This window comes from Dipodomys merriami, unplaced genomic scaffold (genome assembly GCF_024711535.1).
Source record: "Dipodomys merriami isolate MVZ:Mamm:240054 unplaced genomic scaffold, mDipMer1.0.p SCAF_8, whole genome shotgun sequence".
NCBI lineage: Eukaryota > Metazoa > Chordata > Mammalia > Rodentia > Heteromyidae > Dipodomys > Dipodomys merriami.
Window position 1 is genome coordinate 2026453 of NW_027206401.1, and position 21987 is coordinate 2048439.

The following is a 21987-nucleotide window of genomic DNA, read 5'->3' on the forward strand; positions in this document are numbered from 1 at the left end:
AACTTGGAGGACAGGTCCTGGGTACCCATGTCTCCCGCTTGTTCCCAGCAGCGGGGCAGAGGTTAGGGGTGCTGGATGGGGCAGTTGTTTCCCCTAGTGGCGGAATCCTCAGTGGCGGGGCAGTTGGCACGCAGGAATGCTGAACCAAAGGTGGCCTTGGGCATATGGAGAGTCAAGATGAGATGTTTGTGGTCCATAAGGTAGAGTGTTTGACCCGCATGCTCAAGGCCCAGGGTGAGATCCCCCAGCGCTGATAAAATGCTGAGGGAGAGCCGGCACGGTGCCTTCGCCTGTACTTGTAGCTGCTCAGGAGGCTGAGATCTGAGCATCCAGGCTCACAGCCACCCAGGCAGGAAAGCCTTATCTCTAACCAGTAAAATTCTGGAAGTGGAGCTGTGTGGTTCATGTGGTAGTAGAACACCTTTATGCAAGAAAGCTTAGGGACAGTGCCCAGGCCCTGAGTTCAAGCTCTAGTACTAGCATACACAAAAACAAAAAACCCACAAACCCCAAAACTGAGAGACACTCCCGATGCTACAGGAAAAGTTACTCTCCACTTGGTCTTTGTCTTCCCAGCTCTGCTGGGCACCCCAGAACACACACTCAGGTCTGCTTGATGGGTAGCCTGGAATGGAAGGGTGAATGCTGGATTTTAGTGCCATTTTTGCCTGTCATCCGGCAGGACTTGGTTATTGTAAATGACTAGTTATTGTTGCTTGTGTAGAACTGTCTCCCCACGAGAAGATCTGCTAACGTGTTGGAAGAGTAATTATGTTATTATTATTATTTATTTTAGTGAACCCCCGGTCCATGCCAGATTTGGGGAACAACATTGGCCCCCTTGTTGGGACTCAGTACAGTAGGTGGGTCTTCTGGGAAGGAGGAGGGGAGACATTTGAGGAGGAGGCTGGGGGAGGAAGGGGCCCCTGCGGCCTCTTCCAGTCAGCTGCTAACCTGCGGTCTGCTCCCCGGCTGCTCAGACGGGCCACGTTCACCTCCTCACATCTTCAGCAGGGTCACTCGTGGGGCAAAGGAGCCTGGAGAGCCAGAGGACTGTGGAGTTGTTTCTGGTGTGTAGGGACATGGCCCCCTCACCCCCCATGGCTGGGGGGGGCGGGGACGGGAGTTGCGGCCCAGCGTCCTTCCCAAAGGGCCGTATGCTGTGGGATGACAAGAGCAGGAAGCTTTGGTTTTTTTTTTTTTGGGTCCGGTTGTGGGGCCTGAACTCTGGGCCTGGGTGCTGTCCCTCAGCTCTTCAGCTCAAGGCTAGCGCTCTACCACTTGAGCAACAGCCCCAAGAGCAGGAAGCTTTGTGCATGGGTACTGGACAGGGCTGTAGTTCCGAAAAGCGTCCAGAGTTCAAGGTCAGATAACTCATATTTTAATACTCTAAAGAGAGGTGTCATGGAAAGTGCCTGAAATCTGATATGAAAGACCTGGATTTGGGCTGGGAAGGTGGCTCAGTGGTAGAGCGCTTGCCTTGTAAGCATGAGGTCCTGGGTTCGATTCCTCAGCATCACATAAGCAGAAAAAAGCCAGAAGTGGCGCTGTGGCTCAAGTGGTAGAGCGCTAGCCTTGAGCTGAAGAGCTGAGGGACAGCGCCCAGGCCCAGAGTTCAGGCCCCAGGACAGACAAGAAAAAAAAGACCTGGATTTGAGCTCAGTAATTCTCCTGCATGAATGGGGTACATGCCAACCCCGCCCCCACCCCGCCCCGTAGGTGTCCAAATCCCAGGGTTTGGAGCAAGCTGTGTCTTCAGAGTTTTTGGTGAAACCTACCACAGGCAGTCCGTTCCCTGCTCCCCTCCCCCACCAGCGGGCTCGCTATGGGGCTTTGCCCTCAGTCCCTTTCCATCATCTTAAACCAAAACTTTTGTTTATTTTTGTTTTTTAAATATGTTTTTGTTATCTTTAGTAGTTGTACAAAGGAGTTGCATTCAACAAAGCTGTTTACGAAGATCGACACCACCCCTTTCAACCTTCTCACCCACCGCTCCCTGCCTGCTCCTTCCCTCATGCTTCTTATTTTTGTAGGATTTACACTGAATTTTTGACTGCATTCTTTTTTTTTTTTTTTTTTTTTTTTTTTTTTTGCCAGTCTTGGGGCTTGAACTCAGGGCCTGGGTGCTGTCCCTGAGCTTCCTGGTGCTCCAGGGTAGCACTCTACCACTTGAGCCACAGCACCACTGCCGACCGCATTCGTAACTGAACCCTGTGCTTGAATCCCTCAACTCTCCTGTTACTCTTTTTCTCATTATGAAGGTGATGATGCGCAGAGGGGCTACCATTGCATGAGTCAGGTATCGCGTACATTTCTTTTTGGACAGTGTCACCCCTCCCCTCACTTCCAGTTTTCCCCTCTAGTCCCCACCCACAAGTTGTATAATTCATTTTCATCATAGTGTCTGCTGTATTTGTTCACTCTTTGTCCCTCCATTTCTGTGCCCTCCTTACTCCCCACAAAGATAAACATACGAGACAAAAGAAAAAAAAAGAAAGAAATCCCCCCATTTCCTGGAGTTCATCTTGATAAATATTTTATATCATGTTCCTCCCCTAAGAATATCCTTTGGTCTCACTGTGTGAATGCCCAGAGTCCTGTGTAATGTACTGTGTTGTCATGTACTTTAGATCTAGCTTCTCCACATCAAAAAGCATGTGCTGTTCGTATCTGTGAGCTTCCTTACCTCACTGAACATGAGTCGTTCTAGGTCCCTCCATTTCCCTGCAAATGACATTAGTCTTTCTAACGGCTATGTGAAATTCCTTTGTGTATAGATACCACAGTTTTTGGATCCACTCATCTATTGTAGGTCATCTGGGCTGTTTCCATGCTTTGGCTATTGTGAACCGTACAGCAGTGAACCTGGCTGTGCAAGTGTTCTTATGGTATCCTGGCTTGTGATGCCCAGGAGTGGTAGAGCTGGGTCATAGGGAAGGTCTATGTTCAACTTTTCCAGGAACACCCACCCTACTCTCTGTACTGGTTGTGCCAGTTTACATTCCAGTAGGGTTCCTCCTTTCCCCGACATTTCCACCAACACTTGTTCAAATTCACAATGTTGGCCAATCTATGTAGTTTTTTTTTTTTAGTCTAGTCCATTGATTTCTGCACTAATAGTTACTCTCTCTTCTGGTAGTTTTGGGTTTTGTTTGTTTCTGATTTTTTTCTAGCAGCTTTAGTTGCAGCTAGAGGTATTTACTTGAGCTATTTATTTCAGTTTTTTTATGTGCATGCTTAGAGCTATGAACTTACTTCTTCATGATGCTTTTGCTAATCCCAGAAGTTTCAGTATGATATGTTTCCATTGAGTTGTAAGAACATTTGGATTTCCGCCTTTCTTTCTTCAGTGGTGACCCATGTGTTGCTGATCAGTGTGTGCATGTTTTCTGTAGTGTCTTGTGACATCTAGCGTGATTCCATTGTGATCACATAGGAACCAAGGAGTTACCTCTATCCTTTTGTGTTTTCTCAGGCTGGATGCCTGGCCTAGGATATGGTTCATTTTGGAGAAGGGTCCAGGGGCTGCTGAGAAGAATGTGAGTTGGGTTGTTGTTGGGTGAAACACCCTGTAGATGTCCGTTTGAGTTATGGTGTCATTTAGTTCAGAGGCTTTGATGCTAATTTGTTTGGTTGACCTGTGCTTTGTATCATTGTATGGAGGTCTTCCCTGTTGTGTAAGTCTAAGAAGGTTTGTTGGATGTATTTAGGTGTTCCATTTATTGACCACTGTGATTTCTCTTTCATGAATCATTCCTTTCGTGAATATGGAATGACCTGTGTTTTCTCTTCCTACCGATTTTAATGAGAAGTCTATTTAATCAGAACATATCGTGGCTACCCCAGCCTTCCCGCTGGATGCTTTTTCCATCCCTTCTCTTGGAATTTGTGTTCATCTTTGACTGTGAGATGGGTTTTTGGGGACAACAAATGATTGGATCTTGCTTTTGGATCCAATCTGTTGCCCTCCATCTTTGGTTTGAGAGTTGAGCTGGTTGATGTTTAACGCTACTGTGGAGAAATATGTCATGTTTCTGCCATTTTGCTGTTTTCTGTAGCTTGTAGCTTGCTTCTTTCCTCTCTTGTGTTTACTAAACTAGTCTTCCCCTGATTTTTATTCAATGCTGTGCTTCCTTGACTTTGTCTTCTTCAGATTGTAGGTTTCCCTTTAGTATCCTTTGTACTGCTGGTTTAGTGGTCATGAATTCTTCTAGTTTTTGTTGTAAAAGGTTTTAGCTTCTCCATCAATTGTGAATATTAGCTTTGCTGGGAATACCAGTTTACAAGGGGGGGGAGGGGTAGAGGGGGAGGGGTGGAATGTAATGGACATGCACTGGGGGTGGGGAGGGGGAGGGGTGGAGTGTAATGGAGGTGTACTGGGGAGGGGGAGGGGGAGGGGTGGAGTGTAATGGAGGTGCACTGGGGAGGGGGAGGGGGAGGGGTGGAGTGTAATGGAGATGCTCAGTGGGTGGGGAGGGGGAGGGGTGGAGTGTAATGGAGGTGTACTGGGGAGGGGGAGGGGGAGGGGTGGAGTGTAATGGAGGTGCACTGGGGAGGGGGAGGGGGAGGGGTGGAGTGTAATGGAGATGCTCAGTGGGTGGGGAGGGGAAGGGGTGGAGTGTAATGGAGGTGCACTGGGGAGGGGGAGGGGAGGGGTAGAGTGTAATGGAGGTGCACTGGGGAGGGGGAGGGGGAGGGGTGGAGTGTAATGGAGGTGCTCAGTGGGTGGGGAGGAGGAGGGGGAGGGGTGGAGTGTAATGGACGTGCACTGGGGGTGGGGAGGGGAAGGGGTGGAGTGTAATGGACGTGCACTGGGGGTGGGGAGGGGAAGGGGTGGAGTGTAATGGAGGTGCTCGGTGGGTGGGGAGGGGGTGGAGTGTAATGAACGGGCACACGTGTGTGCGCAGCCCGAGCATCTGAACGGCTCCTCTCGGGGCGTGTGCCGGCGTCCGTGGGCCATGCAGGCCGTGTGGGTCTCCGGTGTGGAGAGGGTGGCTGTGTCTGGGAGTGGGGCGAGGTGGGCAGCAGGCCGGGCTGCTCTGTCCTCTCCCTGATGGCTCCTCCTAGGCTGGGATTCGCGGGGTCCCCGGGCTCCCCAGTGCCGGTCTCCAGGCCAGGCCGGGCGGGCCTCAGGGTGCCTGGCATTGGCCCAGCCGACCAGCAGCTTGGTGGTAAAACCTCCCTGCCTCTGGATGATTGGGGTCCTGTGCGGCCATTCGGGACCTTCAGGAGCGACCTTCAGGTGTGACCTTCAGGAACGACCTTCAGGAGCGACCTTCAGGAGCGACCTTGAGGTGGGTGCTGATTGGCCGCTGAGACCGAGAGCAGCTGTGCTGGGCGGGAAGCTGGCTCGTGTGCCGCGCCCCCTGGCAGATTTCGGCCCCGGGCCTACTGGGTGTGATTCTTGTTCGTTGGCGTGTTTCTCCACCTGCGTGTAGTTATCTTGTAGTCAATGCCTCATTGACTGGGCTGGGCCGGGTGGCTGGAGAGAGCTCAGGTGGTTCCCCGTCATCACGCCACCCCTCCCCCCACCAGAACAGGCTGGAGAAATCATTACACGAAGAGCAGACACAGCTTTCTCTACTGACCTTACTCGAAGGGCAGCCGGACTTCCTGCAGGCCGCGTGTTCCTCCGGGAACTCTCCCCGCAGTCAACTCCAGACTGTCCGGTAGTAGGACATGGCACAGGTTCCTGTCAAAGACACAAGTCCTTGAGATCACGTCATTGTTTTGTGTTACCAAGGCCAGAGGTCACTCCCCAAGCTCCCTGTCTGGCCTGGCGTTGGTGCTCACACCTGTAATCCTAGCTACTCAGGAGGCCGAGATCTGAGGACTGCTGTTCACCACCAGCCCGGGCAGCAAAGCTGGTGAGACTCTTATCTAGAGTTAATTACCAAACAGCCAAGAGGTTTTCTGAGCTGTGGCTCAAGTGGCAAAGTGCTAGCCTTGAGTTCAAAAGCACAGGGACAGCACAAGGCCCCGAGTTCAAGCCTCAGGGCTGGCCCAGTGACAAGAAAGGATTTCAAGCCTGGCCTCCCAGGAAGCCCAGGCTGGGACCCCGGCCGGGTTTCTCCCCGAGGCGGCCCATTTGTATGTGCTAGGCTCTTAGAGGCTAAGTGTTGGGAATGCGTGCCATTCCTCACATAGGTGGGAGAATGTGTTCATCAGGAAAACAGCCCAGAACAGCCCAGACGGTGCCCAGGAAATTCCTGAGTCTGGGTGATTGGTGGGAGATGGAAGGAGAGGCAGGAGGTGGTGTGGGCTCAAATTAAATGGTTTTGAAAGAAGTGACGTGTCTTCATAGTGTCTTCGAGATTTATTTTTTGACATGGAAAACTAACTACAGCTTGAATGGTGGCTTAATGGTGGTTAATATCACTGTGTAGCGGCTCCTACAGAAACTGCAACTTTTATCTGATTTCCACATGGGAAAAATGTTTTCAGGAAATGAACTGCATTTTGGATTTTAAATGCCTATAATTTTTCATTCAGTAAATTGAGATGATATTTAAGAAAAAGAATAAGAAATAACCTTTTTTTGTTGTTGTTGGTCGTGGGGTTTGAACTCTGGGCTTGGGCGCTGTCCCTGGGCTCTTCAACTCATGGTAAGAACTCTACCACTTGAACCACAGCGCCACTTCCGGTTTTCTAGTGGTTTATTGGAGATAAGAGTCTCATGGACTTTCCTGCCCGGGCTGGCTTTGAACTCCAATCCTTAGATCTCGGCCTCCTGAGTAGCTAGGATTACAGGTGTGAGCCACCGGTGCCCGGCTAGAAATAACCTATTTTAAAAATATTTATAAATTTCTTTTAAGAAGTCTTGCATGAAGAACATTGTAAGTAGTCATTAAGAATCACTTATTAGCATTTTTATCTTGCTATACTATCTGGAGTCAAATACTTTGAGTCTTATTTAACTATGTGCTTCAAACTTTGGTTTTGCAAATATGACCACCATACTTACATAAGATTTTGCAAGAATTGCATTAGCATGACAGTCTAAGACTTGGTGAATCGATCCATTGCTTAGTTTCATTTTTGCATTAGTGTCATCCTGGACAGGTATTTCATGTGCACGCCCATCCATTATACATTTATGTCTTAGACTGTGATCCGATTTAACATCTCTCTGTTCTACCCTACTGCCTTGTCATTTCTGTTCCTCCCAGCCAATCAATGCACAATGGCATTGTAATAAAGAGGTCAGTGAAGTAGAAAGTCACACTCACATGCCTGTGAGGCTCTGATTTTGACAAAGGTCCCAAGTCAGTTCAAGAAAAATCTCAACACATGGGACAATTGGAAGCCTTGTGAAAGTCCATCCAACCGCCAAGCCAACCCTAAACTATAAACCTTCACCTCAGACCATTAAAAATATCAACTTGAAATAGGTCGCAGGCTCAAGTGTAATATAAAAACTGTAAAATAAAGTTCTCATTATGTAATTATTAAACTTCCATAATAGAAAAACTGCAAAATAAATATAAGTAATTTGGGATTTGAAAAAGAAATTTCCATAAAAATACCCTGAAATCACAGACAATAAAGGACCCCCCTAAAAAAAACCATTTGATTTATTCCAAATGAAATCTTGCCCTTCAAGATCGTTACTCTGAAACTTAAAAGGCATGCCTCAGATTAGAAGAAAACCTTTGTGAAAATATTTATTCACCTTGTAAACTATATATCTAACAAAGGCACTTGAATTAGTAAATTATAAGAAAACAACCAGCCAGTATAAATATATGTACAGCAGATTTGAACAGGCATACCAACAAAATAAGATAAAATAGATAACAAACAAATAAAATATGCTCAACACAATTAGTTAATAGAAATGCAAATTGAAGCTCCAAGGAGAAGCACCACCCAGCAATGTGAAAAACTGAAGTATTAAAGGTAGACGATTATACCTGGTGTGTGAAGATTACACCAGGTGTGTGATGTAGACTGTACTCACGCTCTGGCAACACTTTAGGAAACATCTGGAAGTTTCCTGAAATATTTGGGAGACACCTACCACACAGCCTACCTTTTTCCCCCCCTAAAGATTTTCCCCCTAACGAGAAAGGGAAACTATTTCTCAGAAACAGGTGCAATAGGGACACAAATCTTGAGAGACTTTATTTGACACAGCTGCCTGCTGAAAATAACCCAAATATCTACAATGAGTAGGATGAGTAGGCATATTTTGGTATTTCTACACAATAGAACACTACTCAGTAGTTAAAAAGAACAAAGTATTCATAAATGTAACAACACTGAAGAATCTTAAAATAGTTGTGCTGTGTATCAGAAGCCAGAAGATCAAAGGTAAAGATAGTGCATCTTGACATTTATGTAAAATTATAAAAAAAACACGCATAATCCTTGTTTAAGAAAATGTATCTGTGATTGCCTGGGAGAAGCTGGGAGGAGATGGGTTTCTCAGTGTGGGTGTGAGGGTGTGGTGTTGGTCCTGATTGTGATGACAACTTCCCGGCAGTATCATATTCCAAAGCCGGAGACTGTGCAGCTAGCTAGGTGCAGTTTGCCCTGTGCTGCACAGCAGTAAAGCTATAGACATGGAATAGGGAGTCGTCAGAAACACGGGAGGGTTTTGGGGAGTGAAGGCAGATTGGGGACGGCTACAGGCCGGGTGCAGTGGGGCAGGAGAGGGCAGGGCAGGGTGGAGCAGGGCCCAGGGCTGGAGATAATCACTGCCAGGGAAGTGAGCTGAGCTGAGCTGAGCTAGACCGGCGGTGTCTGGGCCTGTGGCAGGCGGCTATGGGTAGCTGTGGTCAGTTGGAGCTGGTCCACCTGTGTGCCCAGGCCCCTCTTCTCTCCCGAAAAACTGTGCCCAGAAAAGGAGGATGCAGCTCCGAGGGACGCTGCCTTGAGGGCAGGGCTCAGGGTGCTGTGGGCGACAGAGAAGCTCCAGCCTGCCTGGAGCAGAGGGTGCAGAAGTGCCCCCGAGACACCCACCCACACACACACACACAGCACAGATATCCACAGTCACACACACAATCACACAGCACAGATATCCACAGTCACACACACACACAGCACAGATATCCACAGTCACACACACACAGCACAGATATCCACAGTCACACACACACATTCACAATACACACATACACAGCACAGATATCCACATTCACACACACACACACCACAGCACAGATATCCATAGTCACACACACACACATTCACACACACACGTTCACACAGCACAGATATCCACAGTCACAACACACACACCACAGCACAGATATCCACATTCACAATACACACATACACAGCACAGATATCCACAGTCACAGTCACACACACACATTCACACACACAGCCCAGATATCCACATTCACACACACACACACACACATTCACACACACAATCATACAGCACAGATAACCACATTCACACACACACATTCACACACACAATCACACAGCACAGATATCCACATTCACACACACACACAGCACAGATATCCACATTCACAACACACACACACACACATTCACACACACAATCACACAGCACAGATATCCACATTCACACACACACACCACAGCACAGATATCCACATTCACAATACACACATACACAGCACAGATATCCACAGTCACACACACACAGTCACACAGCACAGATATCCACATTCACAATACACACATACACAGCACAGATATCCACAGTCACACACACACATACACAGCACAGATATCCACAGTCACACACACACATTCACACACATACACATTCACACAGCACAGATATCCACATACACACACATTCACACACATTCACACAGCATAGATATCCACATTCACACACACACATGCATTCACACAGCACAGATCCACACACACACATACATACACACACACACACACACACTGACATTCCGTATATGCAGGCATACACATATACACAGTACATTCATTGCATACCCGTGCTCATGTAAGTGTGTATACATGTCATCTATGTGTGCCACACAGATGCACATCTCTCACAATATACACATTCACACATATATATGGTATATGGATAGCCCATTTATTCATCTGTGCAAACACAGCATATACATATATGTAGAAGTATACATACATAACACATATGCCCAACAGTAAGCATACATGTAAACATACAAGAATGCTCATACCCATATAATAAAATATTCATAAAGGTGTATCCATATACCTTTATAGTAAATATTCATGTTCACCTGTTTCCTCATCATATCTGTGTGTACATATTCACATACACACATTTATTTCTTATCCTTATTTTGCCACGAAGAAAACATTTCAGAGCTTTTGGCTCATACCTATAATCCTATCTAGTGAGGCAGCTGAGATCTGAGGATTGTGATTGGAAGCCAGACGGAGCAGAAAAATCCTTGAGACTCTCATCTCTAGCTAATCAGCTAAAAGACAGAAGTAGAGGTGTGGCTCCAATGGTGTAGCACCAGCCTCGAGGGGAAAAGGCCAAGCAAGAACTCAAGGCCCTGAGTTCAAGTTCTTGTGCCAACATACACACAAAGGGATGGTGGCCTTTGCTCACTAGGAGCACGCCATGAATGTGAATGAGTTGGAATGAATACATGGACTCTGCTCTTGCACGTCTGTCAGCTCCCTCCCCAAACAGTGAGGAAGTGCGATTTCTGGATGTTTTGGCACACAGGAGCCGTGTCCCTGCTTCACAGGGCGCGGCCTGGCCCAGCCTTCGTGTGTCCCTGCTTCACAGGGCGCGGCCTGGCCCAGCCTTCGGCCTCCAGCGCACAAGGCGCCTTTGTGCCCCGTCTCCCCTCAACCTGGCCCGTGTCACGTCGCTCCTTCCCCACCCAGGGCTGGGCTTCTCTGGCCCATGCCCGTGCTGGTGGCAGGGCTCGGCGTGTCGGGTGACTTGCCAGTTCACCCCTGCTTTCTTCACGCCCTCATAGTTGATTTCTCAGTGGCTGCCCCCCTTTGCCCCTCTTAGAATCTGGGTGACTACAGCAGGAGTTCTAAGAAGCCGGGACTCTGGTGTGAAGGGAGGTGCGGGTTTTCACACTCGGACACTGCCGGGGATCCTTGGATCCCTGCCTGGAGCCAGGAGGTGGAATGGGAGATGGCGGCCCTGCTCCCCAGCCGGAGCGCAGACAGAGGCGGGTGCTGCCTGCAGCCGCGTTGTGTATTCTGCTCCCTGCATGGACTCCCTGAGTGTGCGCTTGCTTCCCAGTGTGTGCGCCCCTCCCAGCCGCCACCCTGGCTGCTGTGGGGTGCAGAGCCCCTCCCTCCCCCTCCCCGCCTCCGCCCCCCAGCTCTGCGGGCCTCTGGAAGGGGCGCTCCAGGAGAGGATGCTGGAGAGGAGGGGATGGACAGCAGGGGTGAAGAGTGGCACCCAGGCCGGCTGGCTGCGAGGAGCAGACGGGGCGCACAGGCGGAGGGGAGCGGGGGGGGGGGGGGAGCCTCAGGTCTCCCATGTGTGAAGTTGGGGGGGGAGGGCAGAAGGGGCAGGAGGCTTCCCATGCACTCCTCCACCTGGGGCGTCTGGAGTGGGGTCCCCGGCGGACCACAGGCAGGCCGTGACTGGAGGCATGCAGAAAGGAGGGCTGAGTGTGGAAACCTTGGACGACCATTTACAGATGAGGGAAGGGAAGGGGCTAGCCCAGGGGAAGGGAGAGAAAGACAGACCGACAGCCCAGGAAGAGGCTCTGCCACAGGGAGAGAAGCTCTAGCCATCAGACAATATGCCTAGACCCGGGGCTGGAGTCTGGCTGGACCCATGGCCTTGGAGAGCCCCGGTATTCCCCGGAGGATTGTGATGTGGCCTTGTCACATGCACGACACCACCCCAAGTTACTATATTCCCATGTCCACAACACAACCCAAAAGAAACACATAGAGTATGAACATGTCATCTATTTTTGGAGACAGCATTTTGCTATGAAGCCTTGAATTCTGGATCCTCCAGTCTCAGTGTCCTGGGTGCTGAGATTACAGGTGTGCACGGCCACATCCGGCTTTTGTGATGGATCTTCAAGAGAGAAAACAACCAATGGATGCTAGCCCCAAGATATACAGGTGCTGGCATGATCTGACCAGGACTCACAGCGGCGATCATTGTCATGACGCTCCACGAAGCAATGGTTAGCTCGCTTGAAACAGACAGAACTATAGGAGTTGATGGCAGAGAAAGAGAAATTGTTAAAAAAAAAAAAAAGAGACAAAATGAATAAAATCTGGACAATCTCAGCACTTAGGAGGTTAAGAACGAATTGCAAGGTCAAGCCTACAGCCTTGGCCACGTCAGACCTCGTTTTAAAGAAAGAAAAAGAAAAACAAACTGGAAAAGATGAAGTGAAGTCAGAAGCTGCTTGGATGGGCTCAGTAGACTGGAAAGGGCAGAGAGAAATGTCAGCTGACTAAAGGATCAATGAATGGTGTGGAGAACAAAGGGAAGCATCGCTGAGAAAAGGTGGAGAGCTGGTGCCCTAAAACAGTGACCCTGACGTTCTAGAAGATTAGCAGCCACTAACACACACAAAACATCAAATTATCCAAAGGAAGGGAGGGGGGAGGAACCAACAAAATCAACAATGCAATGGAAGACCCAAATCTGACTATGCCCCTACTTACATTAAATGTTAATGGTATAAATATTAATTAGGAGCTTGACATTGTCAGAGCCAATGAAAAATAAAACTGTACTATATAATGCACTATATAATGGCTTTAAACATAAAGACACAGATATATTGAGACAATGGACCCAAAAATTAAACTGGGAGCATACACTAAGCATAAGAAGTGGCAACTTATCAGAACGTGTGCTTAGCCACGGGGCTTGCGTACACAGAGCAAACGGGGGCAGAGCTGGAAAATGCACAGGATTACACAGGGATAGCTATGGCTTCCCAATGTACTCTTTTCTAAGATTGGTGGAAAAAATTGTGATAATTCAACACTTGGACAACGCATCCAGTGTCCCTAAGAAGACATGATGTTGGAACATTAAACCAGCAGGTTAAAGTAAAGGAGTAGAAATCTTGTAAACCAGTACATTGGAGGACTAGAACTTTTGCAACATATATTCTCAACACAGTGGAATTCAGCTTGATATTGGTCACAATAAAGTGTTGACAGCCCCTCCGAGTGTGTCAGTTTTACAGCTCACTCCTGAGCAGCTCCAGCTCCGAGATGAAACCAAGAGGGACGCTAGTGTTTGGATGCAGGCACTGCTTTAAATCCTTACTGGGAGTGTGGGGGAGAAAGGGCCAGGATGGAGGTGCAGAATGTTCTGGTGCCGTGAGTGACCTACAGGGCTGCACATGGAGAAAGGCAAAAGCCAAACTCAGACCTCGGGAACTCCCTGCTGACAGGGCAGTGGACCCTGTGGGTCCTTGGTGCCCGGATCCAACTCCCTGGGGAACTCCCTGCTGACAGGGCAGTGGACCCTGTGGGTCCTCGGTGCCCAGATCCAACTCCCTGGCCAGAGAGTCCGTCAGGCATCGCCTGCCTCTAAAGCTGCTCAGCCCCAGCTGCGGTAGCGCAGGAGGCCACAGGAGGGCGGGCCTGCCCGCGGAAGCCTGGCCAGCCTGGTTTTGCTTCGGTGAGTACTTTTCCCCATCGGCACCCGAAAGCTTAGTTCCTGAGTTTCCATCCAGCCCAGAGACGCCCCACTGGCTTCTTCCCTAGGCCCAGCGCGGCAAGGGCACTGCTCTGGTCTCTGCAGACCAAGCAGCCCGGGGTTCTGCGGGTGGCAGGGAGGAGGCAGCGGTGGCAGAGCAGCCTGTCTGAGACGGTGGGGCAGTGGGCCGGAGGGTGGACGTGCAGGTCACCCTGGGGACCAGCGCGGGCTGTGAGCCAGGTGACCACACAGGCACCATTCCCCAGGATGTGTGAGAAGAGGGCAGGGACTTGCCTCTCAGAGCGGTCACAGAGCCGGAAGTCAGGCAGTGAGTGCGTTTCTCTTTGGACAGTGTCACCCCTTCCCTCGAGCTCTCCCAGGATTGCCCTCCCATCACCACCCACAGGTTGCACAGCTCATTTCAACACAGTGTCCAGTGAGGACCACTGCTGCATCTGTTCCCCCTGTGTCCCTCCATTTCTGTGTCCCCCTTCCCCTCCTAAAGACAGAAAAGTGAACACACAAAACAAAAAGAACAAAAGCAATCACAAAGAAAAAAAACCCTCTTGTTTCCATCTGGAATTCATTTTGAAAAAATATTATTTTATATACCCAGAGGCCCAGAGACATTGCGCCTTTGTGTTCCACCCCTGAGAATGTCTTCCTTCTGTCTCACCGTGTGAGTGCCCGCCGTCCTGTGTAATTTATCCTTCCTGGTGTATTTTAGATCTAGATTCCTCCTATGAGAGAGAATATGTGGTTTGTCTCTAAGCTTGCCTTACTTCACGTACCATGATTTGTCCATCCATTTCTCTGCGAGTGACACAGTATTATTTCCAGTGGCTATGTAAAATTCCACCGTGTATAGATACCACGTTTTTTGGATCCACTCTACTGTAGGTCATCTGGGCTGTTCCCATGCCTTGGCTGTTGTGAACAGTGCAGCAGTGAACACAGATGCGCTAGTGTCTTTATGGTGTCCTGGCTTGGGTAGGTGCCCAAGATGGTCTGGCTAGGTCACAGGAAAGGTCTGTGTTTAGTTTTTTTGAGGAACCTCCAGACTGCTGCCCAGAATGGTTGTGCTAGTTTACATTCCCACCAACAGTGCAACAGGGGTCCTCCCCCCCACCCCATCCCCACCAACATTTGTTATTGTTTGAATTCATGATGTTGGCCAATCTAATGGGGGTGGAATGGAATCTCAGTATTGCTTTGTCTTGCATTTCCTTTATGGCCAGGGATAATGAGCATTTGCTCATGTGTTAATTTGCCACGTCGATCAGCTCTAGAAGCTTGGGGATGGAGCTTTTTGAGTCCTTTAGATATAAGATCATGTCATCGAGAACATTTATTTTGATGTAATCCCATTTGTCATCTCTGGCTCCTATCTGCTGGGCCCCTGGGATACTTCAAAAAGTTTCTGCCGATGCCTCTGAGTTCTAGGGTTTCCCATGCTTTCTAGTGCAGTAATTTCAGTTTCAGTCTGACGTTGCGGTCTTGGGTCCACGTTGAGTGGATATTGGTGCCTGGTGACAAACAGGGATCCACGTTTAGTTCTCTGCATGTGAATGCCCAGCTTTCCCAACACCAGTTATTGAAGAGGCTATTTTCTCCACTGTATATCTTTGGCTCCTTTATCAAATATCAGATAACTCTAAGTAAATGGTTTTGTTTCTGGGTCTTCTAGTCTGTTCCATTGATCTTTGGGTCTACTTTTGTGCCATACTGTTTTTGTCGGTATAGCTCTGCAGGTCTGCATGAGTTTTAGAGGCCCTGTGCTGTACCCACCACCCAGCATTAGGGGTCTCACCAGGGCCTCTCCCTGGGTTAGGTCCCTGGGCCTCTGCCAGCAGTGGTAGGGTGTTGCTACCGCCTCGACCAGCAAGGAAGACGCGACACCGAACTCTTCTCTCTGCAGTTTATTCAGGACCTTTGAATAATCTTCTGACCCCAACCCCGGGGAGAATTCCCCACCGCCTTAAGTACCCGCTGGGTAGCCAACCCTGATACGCCACGTGGGAACCACCAATAGGTTCAGGTATGCGAAAGCAAGCCAGATTCTTTGCCTTAGCCATATCAGGAGTTGTTTACCACGAGAGCACTCGCCATCGGGAAGGCGGAGGGCGGAAGCCGGCGCCATCTTCCAGGTGCGGCTGCACGCAGCTCTCTACAGTAGGGGCCCACAGACACTGTTCCCCGGGGGCAGGGGCCCGACTGAGACCAGGCATTTGAAGCCTTACCTTTCACTCAGTACTTGTGGCTGAGTTTGGGGGAGGGAACTCTGACATTGGGGCCTTCTGGCCTTGGTCTCTCCTTCCTGAGAACACTTGCTGGAGGTGTGCCTTTCTCTTACGTTGAGGGCAGAGCTCAAGGGCAGGTCTCTGGTTTGGAGTAGGCTCTTCTTTGGTCCCTCTCTGTGTGGATTCCTGGTGCTAGCACTTCCTGTCAGCAATGGTGATGGGTGGGGGTTGGGGTGGTGGTGGTGGTAAATCCTTAGGTACCGGTGTGGGCAGAGACCCATGTGGAGCCCAGGCTTTGTCCTTTGTCCCAGGGTCACCACTGCCCAATCTCTGGTATAATCAGCCAGAGGCTAAATCCTCTTCCTGGTGTGGGCTGTGAGTGCTGAGCACAAAACTTTGTCCCTTGTTTCCAACTACCTAAGAGCCAATTCCTGACATAGTTAGGAGATAAAACCCTAACAAGCTCAGACTTTTGATTTAATGGATTCCATTGGAGATAAACCACACTCCTCAAATCTCAGCCTCCTGAGTAGCTAGGATCCTAGGAATGAGCCATCATCGCCCAGCTAGAGCTTTGTGTTTCTGATTGAGCAGATCCAGCTCTGGCGTTGTTCTATCTTCAGGCTGTCATCTTGGATCTCCTTCTGATGCTCTACTTCTTCCTCCTCCTCCTCCTCCTCCTCTTCCTCCTTCTCCTCCTTCTTTTTTTTTTAATTGTGAAAACACCATACAGAGGGGTTACAATTACATGGGAAAGGTAATGAGTACATTTTTTATCAATCATTGTTGCCTCCTCCCCTCCTTTGTTCCCCCTTCCCATCCCTTCCCTTTCCACCCCCCCCCGCCCCCCTCCCTCCGGCCCTGCTTCCCACTTCCTCCCCACCCCCCTGGCAAACTTGTAAAGTTTGTTTTTCAACATAATGACTTGTACATCTCATTGTTGCAATGGGTCCACCTGTATCCCTATTTAAACGATTTGTTTTTTCCCTTCCCCTCCACAAATTATACTGACATCAAATACAGTGAAAACAGGGCTTATACTGTGAGGGAGGGACATACAAAGCAACAAAGAAATCATCTTATAAATATGTTAGAAACAATCACGAGAAAGAAAAACAATTTGAATCCTTATCTTGGGGTTCATTTTGCCTAATATCAACTTATCTGACCGTTTCTGCTTGTCCCAGACATATACTAGTAATTGCAAATAAGCCTGTGTTGCTCCGGGCCTGGCTTGATGCTCTACTTCTTAAGCCGTCCTTCTCACTTGGCTTTTTGCTGGCTATTTTGGAGATGGAATCTCATGGACTTTTTTCTTCCAGGGCTGGTTTTGAACTATGATCTTTGCATCTTAGCCTTCTGGGTAGCTAGGAATACAGGTGTGTGTTACAAGGGCAGGTCTTATTTCTTCTAAATGGATTCCTTTATTAATAAGAAATGACCTTTGTCTCTTCTGCCTAATTTTGGTTTGAAACCTACATTATCAGATGTAAGTCAGATCTGACTATGCCTGTTTTTGATTCATTTGCTAGGAAGTTAATTTTCTTAGCTTTTACCTGAAGCAAACTTTTGCTTTTGTCAATGAGAAGTGTTCCTTTAGGCAAGAGATGGTTGGCTTTTGTTTCTTTATCCAACTTTCCATTCTGCATTTCTTGATTGGAGAACTGAGACCACTCAATGTCAACATTGGGAGTTGCAACAATATTGCTATTTTGTTGTTTTTGAGGTATCTGATTCCATTCTTTCTTTCTGGGGGGTCCGGTTGTGGGCCTGAACTCTGGGCCTGGGTGCTGTCCCTCAGCTCTTCAGCTCAAGGCTAGCGCTCTACCACTTGAGCCACACTTGCCACTTCTGGCTTTTTTTTTTTTTTGCTTATGTGGTACTAAGGAATCGAACCTAGGACCTCATGCATGCAAGGCAAGTGCTCTACCACTGAGCCACCTTCCCAGTTCTGTAGCAAGTTTTTACTTCTTAATTATGAATGATAGCTTTGCTTCATAGACTAATGTAGGTTAATAGTTATTTTCAGCCTTTGACATATATATTGTTGCTTTTAAGATTTCTGTTGAGAAATCTGCTGTTATTTTGATCTGCTTGCCATTGAAGTGAATTGGTACTTCTCTCTTGTAGCTTTTGGTATTGGTTGCCCATTATCCGTAGTTAATGTTTTAATTGTAAAGTGCAGGCTCTATTCTGGTTTTGTTTTTGTTTTTCTGTTTTACATGTAAAGGCCTCCTTTGCCTGCATGTCCTTCTCTTTCTCAGTATTTGGAAGCCTTCTGCTGTTACAGTGACTTTAGCTAGCATCTTTTTATTCTTCTATGCCTATACTTTGTACCTTTGGTCTTTTCATGGTCTAGAAGTTCTTGACTGTTTCTTTTGTATTTATTCATTGTTTTCCTTTTTTTGAATGCTATGTTATATCCACCTTGTATTCAAATCTGAATGTTCCATTTTACCTTATTCCATTGGAAGGCATCTGACTGGAGCTTTCAATTGCCAAGACGTTAGTCCTTTCCCACCAGTGTTTCTGTATCTTTACTGAGTTCCTTTTTCATGTCTTGGACTGACCTCCTTATTTCACTTAGCTATTTATTTGTGTCTTCTTTGAGTTAATTTAGCTGTTTATTTGCATTAAGTTTGATTTAATTCACTTTTATTTTTATTCTCTTTGAATTCATTTGGCTGCTGGCTTTCATTCTCTCTGATTTAGTCGACATGTTTACACATTTTCTTTCGTCTCAAGGGTCATTCTTACCATTATTTTTGTGTGCTCATTGTTTGAGATTTTTCTCTACTTCACCGTTGCTCTAATCCTTTGTTGTGTGACTGCTGACTTTTCATATGTAATGTTTGCTCTCTTTTGATATTTCCTGTGCTTTTACACTGACATTTTCTTATCTGGAGTCAAGTCATTGATAGGTAGTTTTAGTCATTCACAATTTTAGAATTCAAGCAAATTCTTTCAGTTGAAGATGTGCCCTGGGCAGTTGCAGTATTTGTGTGTCTTTTCTCATCAATGAACTAGGAGTTAGAATCAGCAATAATAAAGATACCAGTTTAATATGAATCTAGATATTTGCATAAAGTAAAAAAAGGACCATCATCTACATCACCAATCAATTGCGCATAAAAAGGATCCGTGTTTTTATATGACACAATAGGGGGTTAGCAAGGAAAGGGTTTGTGTAGGGGTAAACATTGGGTAATACAAACAAGGCGTCTGCGAGGGAGCAAAGGAGGAGCAAGGAAGATTGGAAAGTGGTTAAGTTTGTATGCTGGAAAGAATCAAAATAATAGTGTACTGGGAGACGGGTCAATTACTCTGCAGGAAGACATCATCATTCAGGATGGCAACGGGAAAGAGGAGTTGCGATTAATGAACACAGGCTGTAGGATAAACCGTCAATAAAGAAATTTGTAAGAGATTAGGAAAATAGTAACTCCTCCTCAAATGAACGATAACGGGACAGGCAGAGTTACCTCCTTGCTGAGGAAAGGAGCGTGAAGAGCATGCTCCTGGATTCTGCCCGGGTGACAGGTGCCCGCCTTCATCCTCTAACTACATTCCTCTCTTTGTGTTTGTCTATCCACACAATCCCTGTTACCCCTGCACGGCTGGGCCACGCCCAGCTTCCCAGCTGCCAAGGTTGGTTTGGCTTTGGTTGTTATAGCAACAGCTTTGAAGGGACAGGGTTGTACCTTCTGAGCTGCTAGGCCCCTTCTTACGGATGTGTGGAATCTCCCTTGCCAGAAGGGAGGGATCCACCATGCTCTGAGCACCTGGGGCTTACCTCTGTGTCTGGGGGGCCAGCTTGGACTCAGGAGTCCCACTTAGACCATTTCTCCCCAGGGGACCCTGTATTTTCTCCTCACACTTGCCAAACAGATGTCTCCCTCCTGAGCAGTGTATAGCCGTAACCCTGGATTCATGTAATTCAGTGTTGGTGAAGCCCCTAAATCGCACCCTTTTCCATGTCTAGCTTCTATCTCTATTACTCTGTCTCATCAGCTACCACCTCGGAGCTTAGGTTTGCATGCGTTTGGATTCATCTGTGACTGGCAATGCAACTTAGTTTTCTGGGACACCTTCCCTAGCTTGTACAAACAGCTGTAGTTCACCTACCTGTGCTGAGGTAAGTCAGGTTGGGAATGGAGCTTCATACTTCTTTTTTCTCTGATGTCTATGATTCTCCTTGCTTTTCTGCTGACCTGTTGCCTTCTTTATGATCCTTAAAACCCTGTCTTACTATCTTTAGAATGTACTTTCTCTTTAGTTATGGCTTTTCTCATTCACAGAGTCAAAATGGTGAATGGTTCTACTTTCTTCTTGCTCCCAACCCCATAAAGTAGAATATAAAAACTAACCCTGTATCTATTAAGGAAGTTATACTGAGAACTGAGAGTCTAAGACAGTAACTCACGCCAGTATAAGTTGGGTGAATATGCGACACTGGCAACATTTGTTTTTGCCTGTGGTCTGAGGTGGGGTAGGGACCGCTGGGCCTCTGGCCATCTCCAGTGCATCCGGCATGGTGAGGGCTGTGGATGGGTGTTAGCCTGTCCCATCACTTCTGCTTTCTAAAGGGGAAGCTGTGACCCTGACTCTTTTTTTTTTTTTTTGTCTGTCGTGAGGTATGAACGCTGCGCCCGGGCACTGTTCCTCAGCTCAAGGCTAGCGCTCTACCACTTGAGCAACAGCGCCATTTCTGGCTTTTTCTGCTTATGTGGTGCTGAGGAATCGAACCCAGGGCCTCATGGATGCAAGGCAAGCGCTCTACCACTGAGCCACCTTCCCAGCCCTGACCCTGATGCTTAAAGCCCATAGTCTCATGAGGTGTTGGCTGTGGTGGCAGAATGTCTCTCCACCTGCCCTTGGGATATTTATAAAAACAGATTTATCACAACTTAGAAAGAGGGTAGAAACAGAGCAAGGAAAATATGAATGTCACATCTTTTGATTAGAGTGAAATGAAGAGTGAGTTGTTTACACTAGCCTTTCTCTGAACCCCCTGCCCATTTTTTGTAGATTGTGGTACTAGAACTCAGGGCCTGGGCACTGTCCCAAGCCTCTCTGTGCTCAAGGCTAGCGCTCTACCACTTGAGCCATAGTGCCTCTTCCTGTTTTTGAATGGTTAATTGGAAATAAGAATCTCACAGGGACTTTTTGCCCAGGTTGGCTTTGAATGCAATCCTCAGAACTCAGCCTTCTGAGTAGGTAGGATTCCAGGGGTGAGCCCCTGGTGCCCAGCTCTGACTCCTTCTTGACCCTTCATCTCATTGAATGCAAATAACTCCAGCAAGCCTAGTCCCTGACAGTGACAAGGTCAAAACCCAATGATAATTGATTGGTTATCAGTGCCAGCCATAATTCACCAGTAACTATACGAACTGGTTAGGAGACTGTACCTTGTCCTCATGAGAGATGGCTCCCTGCAGGGGCAGTGCTATGTGCTGGTCTTGTTCTGTCCCAAGCTTCAGAAGTCTTTGAGTTATCAAAGAGATGACCACTGGGCAGAGCCTTCTCCTGTTTAGAGAGTGTCAGAAGTAAGTTTGAGGACACTCTGGAAGTACATTTAAGGACTCACTTGTTCACTCACTTGTGTGATAGGGTCATGAGTGTATGGAGGGGGGAGCCGGGCTGCCCCGGGTGGTCTCAAGGGATTGGATTTGCATCACACCTGCCTTCCAGCTGCTGATGAACAGCGTCACTGAGCTGAAAACAGGGTCAAATGTTGGGTTTGCATGATAAAATATGAAGTCTGGATAAATCTAAAGACAATGTACTCCAAGGTGCTTACTTAAAAGTTATATTTTTCTTTTTGTGCATACATGAGGACAAATGGCATTTGAATCAAGATCTAAATAAGGTTGTAGGAAGGAATAAACTGAGTTGAAAAGAAAGATAAGGAGGAACAAGTAAACCAATATATCATAGTTTTAAAATGTAGGCAAACTATTGCAAAAGGGTTATAATAGCTAAGGACACAATACAGAATTTGAATCCACAGTAAAAGCCATAAGAGAGGAAGTAGTACTGTGGGTGATGCATTGAACAAAGTGTCAGTCCTGTGGTGCATAATTACTGTGAACTGTGGATCAGTACTGTGAATGCACCGGAACTATGGATACATCAGTACTGTGA